We start from the raw sequence: 17,831 nt of genomic DNA on the forward strand, positions 1-17,831 counted from the left end.
AATTTTTTTCCGGTATTAGATTCTAATTGTATTTATCTCTTCTGCTTATCTTCGCGATCCCCAGGTTGAGAAACCCGGTATAAATTATACAGTTCTTCGTCATGAAGTTTCCGTCATTCCGCATTTCCGTTTCCCTTGGGTCCGAATATTCGTCTTAGGATTTTATTCTCAAATACTTTCAGTCTGCGTTCTTCCCACAGAGTAAGCGACCATGTTTTGCAACCACACAACATAACAGGTATGATTATCTAAACGCTAATAGAAAATTAACGATCATATAGTCTACATGCAGTGTAGGAGAGAAAATTTCGAATGTATTAATAGGATAAAGAAGTGAAGCTGATGACACGTTGACGCAATTCAATAACAGTATTGCTTGATTATTTACACATTAATGTGTGTGTGTGTGCCTAGAATTAAAACAATGTGTTGTTCGTGAAATGTTGATTGATACAGTGCTCTAAGGAAAGAAAATAAAAATAAAACCTTGCTAAGTATTACCCACTACATTACCACAGAAGTAATTCATTGTGTGTGACCATCAACAATGAATGAATGAATATTATATTGTATATTTTTAGCATTTATTCCCGTTATCATTCGTAGTTCTACATTCCAAAGCTCATATCTGTAACCTAAAAAGCTCTGAGGCAGTAGCTCTTCATTAAAAAAAAAAAAAAGTTTTTTTTTTAAATATTTTTTTTATGTTCTTCTGCCATATTTATCAGAAAAGAGTGTAACCTGATCAATAACATCAGCATTGCACAATCATATCCATTCATAATACTGATAACCTCTCATGCTACTATTTAAAAAAAAAAAAAAAATGATGCAACTAAAATATATGTAAATCTGCTTTAATATTTTAATATTTAGATATGGGTTTACAACTGTATTTCTCTTCTTCGAATTTATCTCATGTTTCACCCTTTGATGTTTACTCTACCAAGTATTCTTTACTGTAATTACGTATAATAATTTATTCATTTATTAATATGTCATAGTGTCTCCATTAACTATGCAGGGAAGTACAAATGGCAATACTAAATCATCTGTGTCTAGAATCATTGATATATCCATACGAGGGCTGCTCTATATATTTCTGGCCTAATAATGAAAATACGAATATTTATCAACGAAAATGGTTTTATTGTTTTTCAAAATATTCTCCATCAAGATTTATACACTTTTGCATGCGCTCAAACCAATTTTCGAAGCACTTTTTCCACTCCGATTGAGACACCTCCAAAACATGGTTTTTGAATGCTTCAACAGCATTTTCTGGCGACGAAAATCGTTGACCACGCATTTTTTTCTTGATGTGTGGGAATAAAAAGAAGTCATTGGGTGCCAAGTCAGGGCTGTACGGCGGATGACCCATCACTTCGACGTTTTGGCCGGTCAAAAATGCGCTGGTTTGAGCCGATGTGTGAGAGCTCGCATTGTCATGGTGCACAATGATTCGTCTTCTCTTGTTCATTTTTCGAATTTCTCCGAAGACTTCAGGCAAACAAATGGTGGTGTACCACTCAGAATTGACCGTCCTACGTTGCTCAAGCGGAACAGTCGCCACATGACCAGTTATGCCGAAGAAACAGGCGACCATTTGCTTCGAAGTGCTTCTTCCACGAACAACTTTCGTTGGATTTGGCTCGTCTTGGAAGACCCACACGGTCGATTGCTGTTTTGTTTCGGGCTCATACGCATAGATCCATGATTCGTCACCTGTGACGATCTTATAAACGTCTTTTGAAGCACCGCGATCGTATTTTTTCAGCATTTCTTTACACCAATCCACACGAGCTTTCTTTTGAGCGATTGTCAAATTGTGCGGGATCCAACGAGAACAAACCTTTTTTACGGCCAGGTGTTCATGCAATATCGAATGTATGCTGGTGGAAGAAATGCCTAGGCATGCCTCTATCTCACGGTAAGTCACATGACGGTCTTGCATTATCAGTTCACGTACGGCATCGATGTTTTCTGGCACAACGGCTGTTTTTGGACGACCTTCACGGAATTCGTCTTTGAGCGAGCGTCGGCCACGATTGAATTCGTTGTACCAGTTTTTCACAGTGCTATAGGATGGTGCTTCGTCGCCATACAAAGATTTAAGTTCATCGATGCACTCTTGTCGTGATAATCCACGTCGAAAGTTGTGAAAAATGATCGCACGAAAATGTTCACGAGTTAATTCCATTTTTTTGCCAAGTTGATTTCTTCAAGTACCTGTAAAAGAAAAAAAAATTGTCGTAAGTCAAAAAGTTCTGAGTACATTTATGCTACAAAATGTCAAACTTTCCAATGGAAATGTCAGATTGCACCTGGCAACACTTAGTGTTGCCTAGGCCAGAAATATATATAGCAACCTACGTAACAATGAACTACTTTGTACATCGTGTATTATGCATCAATTAGAAAAACAATATATACAGATGATTATCAAAATAATGGAAACACATGTGGTTTGCAACACGTAAAAGGGTACCATTAAGAATGCATGTGCAATCCCTGACCTTTGTTTTTGGTGTGTTAAAAGAGGCAGAGTATAAAGGGGTGTGTACTAAAGCGAACAGACAGTGATGCAAATGAAAGGCCTCTCTGAGTTTTAAAGAGGTCAAATTTTGAGTGTGCAGTTAGTTGGTGCAAGGGTATCTCAAATAGTCATTATGTTAGGTGTATCGCGAGGAACAGTGTCCACGGTGATTATTACCCTGTGACAAGGAACACCGAAGTAGTAATTGCGTGACTTGGCCGAAGTTTGGACTTTGACCCCGACCTTTATGACATCATAGGTCAAAGGTCAATGACCTTGGCCCGGGTTCAATGACCTAGGGGTACCTACGACCACCCCCTCTAAATTTTGGCAGGGGTACCTTGGCCCACCCCCTAAATTTTGGCAGGGGTACATAGGACCACCCCCCTTAAATTTTGGAAATTGCCAAATCTAAAAATTTGGTGTGGTAGCCTAGGACCATAGTATGTACCTCTATCAGTATTGGGTGTCTATGTCGTTCCCTTTCATGGGTAAAAAATTGCCAAAAATTCAAATTTCGGAGGTTTTTGACCTAATTTATCCCCTTTGATGAGGTGTTAATACCTTATATAGTTATGTGGGCGTATACAGGGGTCCATTACCTTTTCATAAGACATGGGTATATTAATGCACCCCTTGAAAAATTTGGGAAGGGTACCTTGGCCCACCCCTTAAATTTTGGAAATTGACCAATTTAAACATTGGGTATTATAGTACAGGACCCTAATATGTATTATGATAAATTTGGGTGGTCCACCTCGTTCCCTTTTAGGGGTACAAAATTGCCAAAAATATAAACGTAAGCAATACGTTATACCACGTGTTTGGTTTTTGGTCCATTTTATCCCCCTTTGATGAGGTCCTATTACCTTATATAGTTATATGGTCATGTATAGGGGTCCATTACCTATCATAAGACATGGGTATATTGGTGCACCCCTTTAAAATTTTGGGAGGAGTACCTTGGCCCACCCCTTAAATTTTGGAAATTGCCCAATTTAAACATTTGGTATTATAGTATAGGACACTAATATAGATCACTATAAATTTGGGTGGTCCACCTCGTTCCCTTTTAGGGGTACAAAATTGCCAAAATTTTAGTACAACCACGTGTTTGGTATTTGGTACATTTTATCCCCCTTTGATGAGGTCCTATTACCTTATATGGTTATATGGTCATGTATAGGGGTCCATTATCTATCATAAGACATAGGTACATTGGTGCACCCCGGGAGGGGTACCTTGGCCCACCCCTTAAATTCTGGAAAATGCTCAATTTAAACATTTGGTATTATAGTACAGGACCTCAATATGTTTCGGTGTTCCTATTGTCAAAATTTTAAGTACAACCACGTGTTCGGTTATTGACTCAATTTATCCTATTTGATAAGGTTATAAGGTATGGACGGGACTCAATGTATCCTATTTGATAAGGTATTATACCCCTTTCAATTTGGTATAACCCTTCGGTGTAGTACGGTCACGTGATCGATGATTTGGTTTTGATGCGCGACGAGGTCTCTGGTCAATGTTCTCTAGGAATTAGGTGGAAACTTTGAACAAGATTCTTGGCATTTAAAACTTTTTTTTCAACTTTTCAAACTAAAAAAAAACAAAAATTGAAAACTTTTAAACAAAAATCTTGAAACTAAAAAATTTTTCAAAACAAAAATTTTGAAACGAAAAATTTTGAAACGAAAACATTTGAGACAAAAATTTTGAAACGAAAAATTTTCAACAAAAAAATTTGAAACGAAAAATTTTCAAACAAAAAATTTTGAAACAATAAATTTACAAACAAAAAAATTTCAAACGAAAAAAATTTGAAAAAAAAATGAAACAAAAATTTTTCAAACAAAATTTTTGAAACGAAAATTTCAAAACAAATTTCAAACGAAAAATTTTCAATTAGAATTTAAATCAAACAATGATCAACTTTCACGGTTAACCGTTAAACTTTATCCGGTTTTTAACTATTCGATTAACAAATAAACGGTTTTCAACTATTCGATTAACAAATAAACGGTTTTCAACTATTCAATAAACAGATGAACGGATTTTTCCTTTTCACACCAGTGAGTGCAAGAATTTACAAACTAAAACAAAAAAAATTGTACTCGCTTTAAATACGCATCATTTTTGAAACAAGGTGTTAGTGTTCATCATGGATACACAGTGGAAACATCCATTTACCTGTATTCTCGCAGGGCCTAGTGGGTGTGGAAAAACGTATTTTGTGAAGCGATTACTGTCACATCTCCCAACCATGATCAATGTAAAATTTCGTAAGATATACTGGTATTATGCAGAATGGCAAGATGTGTATGCAACAATGCCGGTTCCAGTAGAATTTCACGAAGGACTTCCACGAATGAAAGATTTTCAGCCTCAAGATGGACCACATTTGATTATTATTGATGACCATATGCGAGAAGTGAATAGTGATACTGTTGATATGTTCACAAAAGGATCACATCATCGAAATATTAGTGTGATTTTTATAACACAAAATGTATTTCATCAAAGTAAAGCAAATAGAAATATGAGTTTAAATTGTTCGTATTTGGTGTTGTTTAAAAATCCACGTGACAAGTCACAAATCAAGCATATGAGTTATCAAATCATGCCTGAGCATCCACTGTTTCTACAAGAAAGTTATGCAGACGCAACAAGAAATCCACATGGCTATTTACTGATGGATCTTAAACAAGATACACCCGATGAAATGCGATTTCGTACAAATATTTTTCCCGACGATTTGCATCATTATGTTTACGTACCAACAAAACATGTTTAAATTATTGTGCATGTGAAAAGAATGACTTAGTCTGTCACGATGTCTCCTACAGTGAAACACGCTGATCTGCTACGTGCTCTGCACAAAGCTAAACCAAGATTGCGTAAAGCTATTATTGCCAATGCAGACGCTTCATTAATTCATAGTATTTGTGAATGTTGTTATAATGTCTTAAAAGGCAATGTTCCACTGACAAGTGCGCAGAAGTCAAGATTAAAGCGTTACAAGAACACGCTCCGCTATCTCGTAGACAATACAAAATCATTGGATAAAAAGAAGAAACATTTAGCCGTACAACAAGGAGGATTCTTACCTGCATTACTTGCACCTATTGTAGGAAGTGTGTTATCCAGTATTTTGTTTAAACAATAAACATCATGGAACATAACAAGAAGATGGTTTTAGTGCCACCAGAAATGCTTCAACGAATGCATGCATCATCATCCCGTGTGAGTGAAAATCGAGAATCTAATTTCGATCGTGAAATGCAATCTATATTGAATACATCGTATCCAAGTGATGAAGAAAAATGGAATCAGTACAATAGAATATTACAGAAATATCTTTATGTGATACGTAAACAAGAAGAACCAATACCACTTACAATTACATCAATGAAACCTGATGGTGACGTTCCGAATGTTGACGATAGCACGAAACAAGAAATTTTAGCCGCAATACCACAAATGTATCGTAAGAAAGCCGAACTACTATTCCGTCGTTTAAAACAAGATGACGCAATTACATGGGATCATAAAGGAACAGTGTACATCAACGACAATAAACTACATGGATCCAATATTGTAGATTTAATGTGCGATGTGACTCGACCGAGGAAACATTCTAATCCTCAAGGCTGGGAATTGTTTTGCAACTACCTTGCATCGTCAAACACACCTCAAGAATTGATTGGTAATCCACGAAGATTAAACTATATTGTCAAGCATAATAGTACAACAGCATCTGAAGGATCTGCACCACCAAAACCGGCACCTGAATTATTTTCTTCCGGAGAAGAAGAAGAAGAAGATGATGATGATGATGTTTTAGAAGTCCGACCAAAAAGAAAACGTATCATTCCACAATGGTCAACGTACAAACCATGAACAAAAAGTTGAAATCCATTTATTACAATCCAGCACACCCTGCATCATTTTCTACTGCAAAGAAATTATGGCAAGCCACAGGAAAATCTATACCTCTAGCCAAAATAAAACTTTGGTTAAACAAACAACCTACCTACACGTTACATCGTCCTGTACGTCGTCGTTTCCGTAGAGATTTTTATCTTGTCAACAATATTGATGATCAATGGGAATGTGATTTAAATGATTTACAATCACTTCAAAACTATAATGACAATTACCGCTATATTCTTACAGTGATTGATGTGTTTAGTCGGTACGGGTGGGCTGTACCACTAAAATCAAAAAGTGCCGAGGATATAGTGAATGCATTTGAAATGATTTTCCAGGAAAGGAAACCAATTGTGCTACGTAGTGATCAAGGAACTGAATTTACCAACAAGACAGTACAAAAGTTTTTCAGGAAACACACCGTGCAACATGTTACAACAAAGGATCCAGATATTAAAGCCAGCATCGCAGAAAGATTTAATCAGACATTGAAACATCGTATGTGGAAATACTTTACCAAATATCAAACATACAATTACATCAAAGTATTGCCTTTACTTGTAAAAGCATACAATGAAAGTCGGCATTCCAGTATTAAAATGGCACCTGCAAACGTTTCTCAGGACAATTTACTGGAGGTGTGGCATAACTTATACGACAAAAAGCTACAACGTTCAAAACAAGATACGGATTTATCTGTTGGTGATACTGTTCGTATAAGTAAAACAAAACGTATCTTTGACAAGGGTTACCTCGAGAACTGGACTTGGGAAATATTCAGAGTAAAAGCCATTGTACCAAGAAACCCACCAGTGTATCGATTAGAGGATTTAAATCATCAACTCATCGATGGTGTTTTCTACAGAGAAGAATTACAACCAGTGCCGCTCCCTTCGACGTTCCTCATCGATAAAATATTACGTACAAGAACAAAAGGTCGCAGAAAGGAGTATCTCGTCCAGTGGAAAGGATATCCTTCCTCATTCAATTCGTGGATCCCTGCAACTTCATTGAAGAAGAATGGAACCTGATCAAGATTTTTACGTTACACTTCCCAGTAATAGTTCCATGGATTATTTTCCAGAAAATACATTGACTTCATATATTACGAAATTACAACGACGTGTAGAGTTTCGCCAGAAATGGGATGTGGCAATTGTAGAGATTCATTATCCACATTCTTTGCTGAACATTAACAGTGAAAACAATAAAATATATTACAAATCATCAAGTAGTAATGATCAGGAACCGTGGAAGGTTGTAACGATCCCTGTTCGCTATTATAACAATATACGGGATCTTATTCATGCAATTAATATCATCATAAAGAAACCAATTTATTTATATCCCATGATGCAACTAATAATATATACCTCATAAGACATCCCAATAAGGAAATCCATACTTCTGTACAAATCTCATCAAGTGTTAGTTTAATGCTTGGATTTGAACCAAAAAGTGATTTAAAAGATATGCAAAAGGGACAATATACACCAGATGTACGATTAGGTTTACCATCACAAATGTACGTCTACTGTGACATTATTGAATCTGTCATTGTTGGAGATACAATGGTACCCTTGCTACGAATTGTCAACATGGATCCTGTGAATCATACTTTTGGAAGTCATGCAGTACAAATCTTTAATCCTGCACATTATGTTCCGGTGGAAAAAATGAATTTTGAGCAAATACAAATCGATATAAGGGATAGCACAGGTCATCGTATGCCATTCACCTTTGGAACGGTGTGTACAAAACTACATTTCCGTCGTCGTCGTCATGACTGATCCGTATTTGCAATACTACCAAAAACAAGCGTTATCCGGTATCGGCAACGTCTATGTGGGAAGTCCCTATCAAGCAGGACATGGCATTGGAAGTTTCCTTGGTGGCTTATTTCGTTCAGTGTTACCACTTGTGAAGCAAGGAGCTAAAACTGTGGGAAAAGAATTATTAAAATCAGGTGCCAATATGATTAATGATGTTGTGATCTCGAATCAACCGCTGGAAGAATCGTTTCATCAACGTATGCAAGAGGCAAAAACAAATTTACAAGAAAAAGCTAAAAATAAGTTGAAAACTATGCTGGGAAGTGGATATCATAAACGAAAATGGGATGACTGCTCTCAGTTTGAGGTTGACCTTCCAACGATCAACAACATCATCAATCCTACGAAGAGACGTAAATTATCACATAAGAAGAAGAAGAGATCATTGGCATCGTCACCAGATATTTTTGATTAATTCAACGATGACTTTCTTACATCATCAATCCTGTGAATGTGTAAAAAGTGAATTGGACATTTTTTCAACATTACCCACGCAAACCAGTGTTCTGGACAATCGTATTATAGGCTACAAACCAATTAGTTCAATAGCTGAAAATTCACCAATAGAATTTGTAGTGAGTGGTAGCAGTGATGAATATATTGATTTGCCACAAACCTTATTGTACATCCAAGCACAAATTGTGAAACCAGATGGTTCATCCTTCACCGAAACGGATAAAGCAATAATTGCACCTGTCAATGATTTTCTAAATGCTATGTTTAGTGAAGTACAAATCTACTTGAACAATAAACTGATTTCATTTCCGTCACATAATCATCCATATCGTTCGTACATGGAAAAACTGCTCAATTATAGTGATGGAGCTAAAAATACACATTTACAAACAGCAATGTGGTTTCAAGATACGGCTGGTCATATGAACGCAACCACCAGGGAGAACAAAGGATTTCAACAACGCTATGAACTGACAAAACAAAGTATGAAATTCGATATGATAGGACATCTTCATTGTGACATTTTTAATCAAGATAAATTTTTAATTCATGGAGTGGAATTACGTGTGAAACTTATTCCTGCAAAACCAAACTTTTGTCTCATGGCCGGTGAAAGTGGTGTCAATGCAAAAATCAATATTCTAGATGCATCGTTGCAGGTGAAAAAAGTCAACATTAGCCCTAGTGTCAAATTGGCACACAATAAAATTTTACAATCTACACCGGCAAAGTATCCTCTGACAAGGGTTCAAATGAAATCATTTACCATCCCGAAGGATATACAATCCAAAACTATTTGATAACCTGTTTATGGGAACATTGCCAAATCGTATTATTGTAGGATTTACATCGAATGAAGCATCCAGTGGAACTATTACCAGCAATCCATTTGAATTTCAACATCTAAACATTAATTTCTTTACATTGTATGTGGATGGAAAAGCTGTACCTTCAAAACCGTTGCAACCCAACTTTGAAGAAAATCTCTACATTTCATCGTACCACACATTGTTCTCAGGTTCTGGCATACATTTTACCAATACTGGAAATACAATTTCAAGAGCCGACTACAAGAATGGATATACACTGTTTGTATTTGACCTAACTCCCGATTCTTCTGCTGGAGATTGTCACTATTGGAATTTACAACGACATGGAGCCATCCGATTGGAAGTTCATTTCCAAGAGAAATTAGCAGCATCTGCAAACTGTATTGTGTATGGAGAGTTTTCCTCACTCCTAGAGATCGACCACCAGCGCAACATTATCCTGGACTTTTAAATTACAAGGTACGTATACGTTATGTATCATTTCCATTCACGATGTTGAATACATTACAATTAGCTAGTGCTTTAAACGGTAGTCCATTATTCAGAAATCATTTTACCGGGGTATTTGCAAGCGATGAGTTACCCTCACGGATTTCTCTTCCTCTGGCAATCATTGTAAATACAGATCCATCTACAAAACTAGGAAGCCATTGGATTGCAATTTATATTGATAATCGTGGTGTTGGAGAATATTTTGACAGCTATGGCCTTCCTCCTTGTGTACCACAACATGTTGCATTCTTAAAACTTCATTGTATGTACTATAAATATAATAATAGCCAAATGCAAAGTCTTGGTTCATCCGTATGTGGCTATTATGCTTATTTTTATTTGTGCTGTAAAGCCCAAGGAAAATCTCTGCGTGAAATTCAATATTTGTTCACAACAGTACCCACGGTTAATGATCGTAGACTGCTGCAATATACCTTCAAGGTAATTTTATCATATTTATCATTGTAAGTGTATTTGTTTAATCATCATCTATTTCTATACTAATCATCTTTTTCCTCGTTCTTTTTACAGAATTCACAATACGAAGCTTTGCAAACGGGTGCTATGCTGCAAAACATGGAAACAAATCATTACAATCAAGAAGAGGAGGCGGTCTAATGAAGAAACCCAGCTCAATATACAAACATTGTCAATAAGAAAGAAAAAGAAGAAACCAGAAAAATGAATAAAATACAATTTATGCTTATTTATGTGTTTTTATTGTCCATTCCATATACAACGTTATCAGATTCTCCTAAAGAACTGTGCGATATAAGACGAGAACCCTGGACAAAGTTTCCACCTAATTCCTAGAGAACATTGACCAGAGACCTCGTCGCGCATCAAAACCAAATCATCGATCACGTGACCGTACTACACCGAAGGGTTATACCAAATTGAAAGGGGTATAATACCTTATCAAATAGGATACATTGAGTCCCGTCCATACCTTATAACCTTATCAAATAGGATAAATTGAGTCAATAACCGAACACGTGGTTGTACTTAAAATTTTGACAATAGGAACACCGAAACATATTGAGGTCCTGTACTATAATACCAAATGTTTAAATTGAGCATTTTCCAGAATTTAAGGGGTGGGCCAAGGTACCCCTCCCGGGGTGCACCAATGTACCTATGTCTTATGATAGATAATGGACCCCTATACATGACCATATAACCATATAAGGTAATAGGACCTCATCAAAGGGGGATAAAATGTACCAAATACCAAACACGTGGTTGTACTAAAATTTTGGCAATTTTGTACCCCTAAAAGGGAACGAGGTGGACCACCCAAATTTATAGTGATCTATATTAGTGTCCTATACTATAATACCAAATGTTTAAATTGGGCAATTTCCAAAATTTAAGGGGTGGGCCAAGGTACTCCTCCCAAAATTTTAAAGGGGTGCACCAATATACCCATGTCTTATGATAGGTAATGGACCCCTATACATGACCATATAACTATATAAGGTAATAGGACCTCATCAAAGGGGGATAAAATGGACCAAAAACCAAACACGTGGTATAACGTATTGCTTACGTTTATATTTTTGGCAATTTTGTACCCCTAAAAGGGAACGAGGTGGACCACCCAAATTTATCATAATACATATTAGGGTCCTGTACTATAATATCCAATGTTTAAATTGGTCAATTTCCAAAATTTAAGGGGTGGGCCAAGGTACCCTTCCCAAATTTTTCAAGGGGTGCATTAATATACCCATGTCTTATGAAAAGGTAATGGACCCCTGTATACGCCCATATAACTATATAAGGTATTAACACCTCATCAAAGGGGATAAATTAGGTCAAAAACCTCCGAAATTTGAATTTTTGGCAATTTTTTACCCATGAAAGGGAACGACATAGACACCCAATACTGATAGAGGTACATACTATGGTCCTAGGCTACCACACCAAATTTTTAGATTTGGCAATTTCCAAAATTTAAGGGGGGTGGTCCTATGTACCCCTGCCAAAATTTAGGGGGTGGGCCAAGGTACCCCTGCCAAAATTTAGAGGGGGTGGTCGTAGGTACCCCTAGGTCATTGAACCCGGGCCAAGGTCATTGACCTTTGACCTATGACGTCATAAAGGTCGGGGTCAAAGTCCAAACTTCGGCCAAGTCACGCAATTACTACTACCGAGCATTGACAGGATTTTCATCAACGACCGTAGAGCGAATGCAGCAAAAGTGACTGGAGAACTCAACCACCACCTGCAACAATCTATTGCGATGATCACAGTCCGACATGAGTTGCATAACCCGAACATTTGTCATCGTGGTGCAATTTCGAAACTTCAACGCTTTAGCGCGAAGAAAATGGTACCAAGAGCTAGACCATTTGATTGGAAACCCTTAATATAGTCTCACAAATCTTCTTTCAGTTTGTTTCCAACAACAGGCCGTATTAATGTGTGGCGGACGCCCAAAGAAGATTATGATCCGAACTACTTCCTCCCTAAGTGAAACATGACGGTGTGTGGCTTTGTGAGTCGAATTTCCTTATACCGTGGATTCTGTGATTACCTTGGGTGACCAAATTTTAAACTTGACAAGGTGTGACTGATTTGTTCGATCGATGGGGTGAGAAGTGCTGTACCATCCACCCTACTCTTCGGACTTAAGCTCTTGTGACTTTGACTTGATTCGTAAGATAAAGGAAAACCTCTTCGTGGCATTCATTTCAGAACTGTTCAAGAGATTCTTCAGGCAGTAGACCGGTCCATTACAACTATCAACACAACAGGTGCTGCTACAGGTATTCAACGACTTTCCTATCACTGGCAATGAATGGTTCTAACCGTTTTTTGTTCAATGGAAATCAGTATTGAAACTGGAATAGTAAATTTGAACCACTTCCGGTTTTGGTAGAGTGTTACGGATGGTCATGTTATGATGTCTTGAGACGCTTGTTTGCAAAAAAAAAAAAAACGCTTCTCGCTATCTGTTACCGTTTCCGTTCTATGACAATAAATAATGGAACAGGAAATGGCTAGTTTGAACCAATTCCGGTTTGAATAGAGCTTCAACAGAGAAGATAGAACTATTTCTTGGGACGCTGAATCCATAGCAAAAAGACCTTTTTCGATACCTTTTAACCATTTTTTGCTCTGCCATTCTATAGGGTGGCCCAAAAGTAGGTATACAGTACCGTACCGATAAGCTCATTGCGTTTTATATCATTTCTTATTCTTATCCATCAGGTAGACTTAGTTTCTTTATTATTTGTTCTTAATGTATTTTTACTTATATCTTAAGCTCAGAAGAGCCGAAGCAAATAAACCCATAAACTAGATGTTATACTTGATCCAATGCAGGGGTGTATACCTACTTTTGGGCCACCCTGTATAAGACTTCCGACACTTACGCATAGCATAAGTCTCGTACGAAACTATAACTGAAGTCTGTGAGACGAGACGAGACGATAAACCAGACGAGAACTACTTTTAAAATTGAGAGATGAGACGAAAACTTTCTCATTCCACGCCTCGCATGGTCTCTCCTCGCCATTCTTAACTATGTACTAAAACTGAAAGTGATAGAAACTCACTACAATTTCTGGTTTCAATATTAATATACATATATAGAGCAAACTATAAGAAGCGGAAAGATGTTTCTTTTCTTTTTTTCTTTTCTTTTCTTTTCTTTTTTTCTTTCTTTTTTCTTAAAGAAAACGATTTAATGCCCTAAGACTAGGTACCGTCTTTTCTGTTAACCCTCAATTCAAACAAGGCGCGTACCCAGAAATTTTCATTGAGAGGGGTCCAAGCTTTGAAAACGGAGGGTCGGGGGCGGTCCAATACTACAAGCCGCTATGTCAGTGTAGTATTGAACAGGTATTATTCTGTACCCGAAAAGACGATAAGTAACTTAATTGTAAAATACTTCCACCTGTATTTTCAGGGGGGAAAATAGACCTAGGTTGTTTTTGTAAGAGAAAGAGTACAGATGAAGTGTAAAATCAAATTTTCATTCCATATCAATTATTTCCCTGTTAAACAACTATAGTTTTATTGAGAAAGCATACAAATGTGTGTCGGGTTAGGAAGTTTGGGTGGTCTGGACCCGGTGAACCTCCCCCAACAAGTTACTCCTGATTCAAACGAGAAATGATAGAAATCAACCAGTTTCGGATTTAACATTGATCGCTATAGAGTAAAGATAGTAGATAAGCGAAAAGCTGTTTCTTGCAATCGATTAAGCTTTCTAAGAATATATTGCATCTAAATTCTAATCTCTCCACTAAAATCGGAAGTAGTGGAAATCTAATACCACTTCAAGTTTTAATATTAATTGAGAAAATATCAACTAATACAAACAAAATTCCTTCGTGTGATGTACATGCGACACTGCTACTTTGCTTGTGAACGTACAATGCTTATATAGTCTACATCCACATTTAACTTGGCTTTAATAAACTTTAGCAAATAAAGTACAAATATATCTTTCAAGTGTTAGTGCTGTACTAAGGAATTTCGAGGCTGGGAAAATCCGGTGCATGCAACTTGTGATAATAATTTGATAGCACTAATGTTGACGTTTAGAGGTCATCTATGCAATTGACCTTGAGATATGTAAAGCATTCGACAAATATTTCTATATCTAGCGCTTACACAAACAGAAATAGCATTTTGAACTCTTAGCAGGTCAACGTAGGAAGAGTGAGACAACTCGAGTACGTAAATAATAATAATAATAATAATAATAATAATAATAATAATAATAATAATAATAATAATAATAATAATAATAATAATAATAATATAAAATCTTAATTTAATGTAAATAGTGTTAAGATATGTTTGTGAATTAATGATTAGAGTTCATGTGAGTAACCAGGTTCGATTCTTGATGAAGATATGTGATTGCGAGAACTTGTAATAATAATGTGCCAAAAACTGTTGCTATATTGGTGTAGAAGGAAAGAAAAGCAACAATCATTTTTAAAATTTTCCACAAATACATCATTTTAAACAGTATAGCATGTTTTTCATACATGTATCTGCGGAAGTAACTAACTGGCTATTCTATGACGATTATTAACTAACTAACAAACTCTATGGCCTATGGAACCGGAGATTCATTGCAGCATTCACAAAAACTCTCCATTGACTTTTGTCCTTACCCAACTGGATCCAGTTTCTAGTTTGTATTCCTATTTCTGCGAGATCCATCTTAATATTGCCTTTCCTTCTGCGTTAGGTCTTCCTAATGGCAGTTTTTCAATTGGACTTCCAGTTAAAACTTTGAAAGCGTTCCTACTTTATTCCATTTTGGCTACATGGCCTGCCCACCTGAGACTCCTAAACTTGATGATCCTAAACGGTATGGTAAACGGTATAAATCATGCAATTTTTTTTCGTTACGAAGCTTCCGTCATACCCCATTCCCGTTTCTCTTGAATCCAAACATGCACCTCATGATCTTGTTCTCAAATACTTTGTCTGCGTTCTTCACGTAGAATAAGGGGGGCGCGGTGGCTCAATGGTAGAGCGTTCACCTCCGGTGCTTGAGGTCCCTGGTTCGATTCCAGCTTGCACCGTGTGGACTTTGTGGTAGACAAACACAGTGCTCGTAGGTTTTCTCGGAGTTCTCGAGTTTCCTCCCACTTTCTTTATTCCACCATTTCACTCATCTCTCATCATCACCGTCTCCTTTAGCCTAACCGGCATAATCGTGGGACGTGAAACTTAAAGATTTCATTTCATTTCACTTAGAATAAGTGACTATGTTTCGCAACCCTACAGCACAACAGACATGATTATCGTATATATATTTAAATTATCGTATATATATTATAATCGTATAGAGGAATTTAAAGCTTATCTATCTATCTATCTATCTATCTATCTATCTATCTATATATATATATATATATATATATATATATATATATATATATAGATAGATAGATAGATAGATAGATAGATAGATAGATAGATAGATAAGCTTTAAATTCCTCTACAGAATTTGAACTGAATAATAACGCGAACTCAGGAACGGTTTATCAAATTACTGTAAACAGTATTATGATCTTTATGATCTTGTATACATTGAAAGCTATCTCCCGGATTGGATTTGATAGTTATTTAAGAAGCGTTTGTAAATATATCTTTTTTAAAAAAGTAAAAATTTCTAAGTATTTTGAAAAAAAAAAGTAAAAATTCCAAGTTGTTGCAACCTTGTTCCTATTTGTTCGAATTATATCAGGTTCATAGTAGTCGGTACTAAGGCAGTGATTCCTAACTTTTTTGGTTACACCACTGCACAGTGGTCCAGAGACCCTCAAAACCTGGCCAAAATTACATGACGCAAATCTCGGAACTAGTAGTAATGCTGGATAGGCATTGACCTTGGGCAGTCATATCGACATGGGTGTTTCAAATAATAACGTCCCGCAGTCTGTGACTGGCGTCCAATGTAAGAGGTTGCCTGTGCACAAAACAGCAGTTGTGTATCAGCTAGAGACAACAAAGTTACCAGTGTTGTGTTATGTATGTCCTTCGTCAACTGAACAAGGGGGTCAGGATATATTATATATGCAAAGCTTATACTTGCTGTTGGTGTGCGTAGATGTGTGATGTGATTGCAGTGTTCCGTTGGAATGAGCGTTAAAGGTAAGCGTAGCAAAGGAAACAAAAGTATACGTGTATTTTTGTGTTTCTAGACTTTTCTTTTGAGTGAAGCCAAGTGAAGCTCAGATGTTTCTCGTACATATGAGCCCAATATCCTAGGAATTAGAAACTACAAACAAACTTTGCTCCATTTTGCTCGGTTGTGTAAAATCGAGGGATGTTTGTGGGAAGCTGATATTAAACAAAAATTTATGAAGGGACTGAACAACAAGGGTAAACTGTCGTATATATGGAAATATGTTATTCTAAAGCATTATGTCATGAGAAGTGTAAATCCGAAACCAGAAACATGCTAACAGGGTCAGTTTGTAGTTGAAGTAATGAAAATAAATGAGAGTAAGGGGCGGCCGGACCCTCTGGAAGGCAAAGGTTTGATATTCATTCGTTTGCTATTGTCTCATAAACGAATAGAGATAATGAACAGTAACGTACCATGACCATAGATAATGTTAGTCGACACAAAGGAGATGGAAAAAGCACCTTCAGTATTGCCATCTGTAGATATTGTGTTGCTAGACTAAAGGTTTGCAAAGAAAGCTGGAGTAAGGTATTGCGTAGACAAATGAATCCAACGGCATTTCATAACAGAGTATACGTCGAATGTGTGTTCTACTTTGCAAATAATGCTCTCATTGTGTTTGTAATAAAATAGTTGTGGCATAAAAGCTATTTAAACTAACTAAAAGCATGTACAATTGAAACGATTGGAAATTGAAACCCTAATGACGAGAAATTGTGCATGAAGGAGTAAATAGAAGACTATATGCGATGTCAGCACATACATTGCCATACAAATCACAATGACAGACCTCAGCAATACAACAACAGTGTGTTGTGTGTAACAGAGTTATGACTTACAGTATCAGTAATTATGATAATCGTAATGTGACGAACAGTATAGGTCATTAATGCTGAATGGGCATTTTCTTTTCGTTTCTGACATGGCGTATCACATATCAAGACGAAAACTTGTCCACGTTTTACGAGCCACAGCAGGACACAGGACCGCACAGCTGCACGAATTGTACAAACAGAGGAGCCTGTGCTAGAAAGAATTCCAGCGAAATATAGTATGTCACTTCAGCTCATCACCAAATGGGGATG

At 36.7% G+C, this 17,831-nt stretch overlaps 1 long non-coding RNA gene across 4 annotated transcripts in view; it reads left to right on the forward strand.

Moving 5' to 3' along the window:
* Window positions 1-17,831, forward strand: part of LOC145676499 (uncharacterized) — a 161,170-nt gene that overhangs the window by 69,261 nt on the left and 74,078 nt on the right. Inside the window, exon 1 of one of the 4 annotated variants that reach the window (XR_014129394.1) lies at window positions 14,705-14,767. The exons of 2 other annotated variants lie outside the window; for them this stretch is intronic. This is a non-coding gene — a long non-coding RNA (uncharacterized LOC145676499). Of the gene's footprint in view, window positions 1-14,704; window positions 14,768-16,511; window positions 16,710-17,831 lie in introns of those variants that run through there. One more of the 4 variants, XR_014129392.1, reaches the window with a different exon arrangement.

The sequence above is a fragment of the Thermobia domestica genome, unplaced genomic scaffold (genome assembly GCF_964235325.1).
Source record: "Thermobia domestica unplaced genomic scaffold, izTheDome1.hap1.1 HAP1_SCAFFOLD_173, whole genome shotgun sequence".
Lineage (NCBI taxonomy): Eukaryota > Metazoa > Arthropoda > Insecta > Zygentoma > Lepismatidae > Thermobia > Thermobia domestica.